Source organism: Callorhinchus milii, unplaced genomic scaffold (assembly GCF_018977255.1).
Source record: "Callorhinchus milii isolate IMCB2004 unplaced genomic scaffold, IMCB_Cmil_1.0 Scaffold8, whole genome shotgun sequence".
Lineage (NCBI taxonomy): Eukaryota > Metazoa > Chordata > Chondrichthyes > Chimaeriformes > Callorhinchidae > Callorhinchus > Callorhinchus milii.
The window spans coordinates 18,709,180-18,712,934 of record NW_024704749.1 but is presented as its reverse complement, the minus strand read 5'-3'; the positions used below and the strand labels follow the sequence as shown (position 1 = coordinate 18,712,934).

Here is a 3,755-nt window from a genome sequence, read left to right as displayed (position 1 = left end):
TCGGTCTCTGTCCTGCTCTTTGTTTCAAATTTTGCAAGTGTTAGCAGCATGGGCTCGCTAACTATGTGGAGCAGTGTTGTGGGATACCGTTAATGCATCAAACATGATTTAGAAGGATTCATCTTTTTAATAGAATATTGGACTAAAGTCCTTTTTGTTAGTCCTCGCTGGTTGACATCATGGTAACTGTGGCACAACTGGGTATTTTCACACGGCAGCAAAAATTACCTCTGTGAGCTATCACAGGATTAGCAAGAGAAATGCAACAATGTCACTGCATAATGGAGTGACGAGGGTGCAGAATAACAGTGGAAACTTTAATCTTAATAACATTGTGCTGTACCTGACCTGAAGGGGTTTGCTGCTGCCGCTAAATATTAGTAGTTTGGTCCTTGGGTTGGTAAAACTGATTTCAGAATGTGGGTGTTCCTACATTTAATGATCTGCTACATTTAATTTATAGGAAGTTAATGGACGAGGATTCAATAAGGTAAGATACTTGTTATTCATTTCTTATTTTCTTCTCAACTAATCTCCAATGCTCATCTCTGGTGTTTTCGATCTTGTTGCAATACGTTTTATTCACATTAAGATCCGTCTTCATTGCTTGGCCTATCTACTCAACTAGTTTATATATTCTTATAATCTCTTTCTACCCTTTCTCACATTGTTTGGAATCGTTACATTTTCCTTCAAGTTAAATTTGAAGTCCCACCATCTCATCCACACAGGAATGCTATATTATGTACACAATGTCAACCACTATGTAATTATTTCCCGTATTTTGTCCTATTTGCTATATTCTTCTATAAAAGTTATTAAACAATTTACTTCAATCAACAATGATCTCCAAAAACTGGCTATCTAACTGCTTCAATACATTTTCAACTGGAACTTGAATTTTCAGCTCTTGGTATGATACTAACTAATACTCTACTTAATGTGTATTATTATAATTTTATTATTATTATTAATGTGCATATTGGCTATAATATGGAGAAATTAATGGAGAGAATTTTTCATAATTATTTGCATTATTCTTTGCATTTTAGAAGGTTGCTGGGGAGTGTTTTAAGAGAGCCGTAAGTATTCAATGCATTGAAGTATTCTTAAATTTGGGGGGTGGGGAAGGGGGTGGGGGTGGGGGGGTGGTGGGAGATAAGGGGGTCTCCTTGGAAGTGGATTGGCTCCAGGGTGACGTGTTTGGCAACGGAATGTCAGAATCGAGCACAGCCTCTCTGGCGATCTCAGTAGCGAGACAGCGATATCAATGGCAACCTATGCGCTTTTAACTGATTAGACTCCAGCAGTACGCTAGCACAAACTCTGGGGTCCCCAAGCCTTTGCTCTTGTTAATCTGTGCCGAGTAATTAAGAAAGCAGGATGTGTCCCTCCAGGGAGAGAGGGCGCATTCCATTCCAGTAATCTACCTCTGGAATTTCTATGTGCAAGTGGGATGCATGGAATTGTCAGTTTGGTTTGCTTACTCTTAAGCACGGTGATGGGTTTCTGCATGTATCAGACACCTGGCTGGCTCACTCAAAAACAAATGAGGACAGAATTGCTCATAATTATGGTTTGTTTTGTTCTCTAGTGAGGTTTCAAAGCAATCACTCCCTAGGACGTAAGTACAACACATTCAGCGTACAGAATTACTGTATTTCCAAACAACCTCTGTTCTGTATTGTGAAATCATTGTTCCTTATTTGTTCGTGGTATCACACACTATGTAGAATTACATAGAACGTTACTGAACAAAACGGGCCATTCGGCCCAGTATTTGTTTTACTTCAATCAACAATGATCGCCAAAAACTGCCTAAGTAACTGCTTGCAGATCTTTTCAATTATAAATTATTTCCTTGAATATATCACTGGAAGTTAATGGAAAGAATTTTTTGATAATTATTTGCATATAATTCTTTGTTTTGTATTTTAGAAGGTTGTCAGAGAGGTCGTTAAGAGAGGGGTAAGTATTCAATGCATTGAATCTTCTTAAATTTCAAATTACCTCCAGATAATAAGATGAAATCCCTGTTCATTATTTATTCATAGTTTCCTAATGCCGCACAGAGCTTAGTTTCAACACTACCATACTTTATTCTCAGTGTAAAGCAATGCTTCATATTCATTTCACAGTTTCAATTTCAGTTATACATTTTACAATAATAAGACATCACAGCTCTTTCACAGTTACAGCTTTTCAGTACAAATGAGTTCCATATTTATGTCCTTACATAATTCAGTGTTAATCCTTTCATTTCATCAATATCCTCTTCAAGGATTGCCACATTTCCCAATCAGCGATTGCTGTTACTGTACAATAAACGTCTCAGACAAGAAGTGCAACAAATATCTATATTTTCCATCTGGCAGGTCCCAAACAAAATGTGCATATTGTGACATGATGTGAAAAATAACGAGGACAGAATTGCTCATAAATATTGTTTGTTTTGTCCTCTAGTGAGGCTTCAAAGCAGTCAAGCCCTAGCACGTAAGTACAACACATTCAGTGTACAGAATTACTGTATTTCCAAACCACCTCTGTTCTGTATTGTGGAATCACTATTCCTTATTTGGTTGTGGTATCACACACTAGGTAGAATTATATAGAATGTTACTGAACGAAAACGGACCATTCAGCCCAATATTTGTTTTACTTGAATCAACAATGACCTCCAACACCTGCCTAAGTAACTGCTTGCAGGTCTTGTTTTCAATGATAAATTATTTTCTTGCATATATCACTGGCAATTAATGGAGAGAATGTTTTGATAATTATTTACATCTACTTCTTTGCTTTGTATTGTAGAAGGTTGTCGGAGAAGTCATTAAGAGAGGCGTAAGTATTCAATGCATTAAATTATTCTGAAATTTCAAACTATCTCTGGATCATAAGATGAAATCCTTGTTCTTTATTTATTCATAGTTCTGCACACTAATTTTCCATCTGGCAGATCCAGACATAATGTGCATATTGTGACATGATGTGAAAAATAACGAGGACAGAATTGCTCACAATTATCTTTTGTTTTATTCTCTAGTGAGGTTTCAAAGCAGTCACTCCCTAGGCCATAAGTACAACACATTCAGTGTACAGAATTACTGTATTTCCAGACAGAATTACTCTGTTCTGTAAGGTGGAATCACTGTTCCTTATTTGTTCACGGAATCACACATTATATAAACTATCATGGAATAATGTAGAATATTATCAATGATCAAAATAGAGGGACCAAACTTTAGATATTTTGAAAATTATCAGACAGAAAATGTGCTGTTGTTTTTGGTTTGGGATAAAGGTAGGTTACCTGTAGTTCTGAGTGTTTCTTTGTTCTGAATTGTTGACAAAAGAATATATGGGACCGGAAAACACCAATGTGCCCATCTGATGGGTCCTAAGAATAACGTGCATATTGTGATACAATGAGGAAATTAATGCTGAGAATTTCTCATAATTATTTGCATATAATTCGTTGCTTTGTATTTTAGAAGGTTATCGGAGAGGTCATTAAGAGAGGCGTAAGTATTCAATGCATTGAATTATTCTTAAATTTCCAACTACATAATACAATGAAATCCCTGTTCTTTATTTAATCAGAGTTTCCCAATGCAGCACTGAGCTTAATTTCAACAACAACATACTTTATTCTCAATGTAAAGCAATGCTACATAATCATTTCACAGTTGCCATTTCAGTTATACATTTAACAATAATAAGTCATCGCCGCTCTTTCACAGTTACAGCACGAGTTT

General features: G+C 36.1%; 1 long non-coding RNA gene across 1 annotated transcript; it reads left to right on the top strand.

Annotated features, from left to right (window-relative positions):
- Window positions 1-2,462: 2,462 nt before the first annotated feature.
- LOC103182994 lies at window positions 2,463-3,517 on the top strand. Its single transcript, XR_488372.2, has 3 exons — window positions 2,463-2,493; window positions 2,812-2,841; window positions 3,492-3,517. It is a non-coding gene; the product is annotated as an uncharacterized LOC103182994 (long non-coding RNA).
- The last annotated feature ends 238 nt before the right edge of the window (window positions 3,518-3,755 follow it).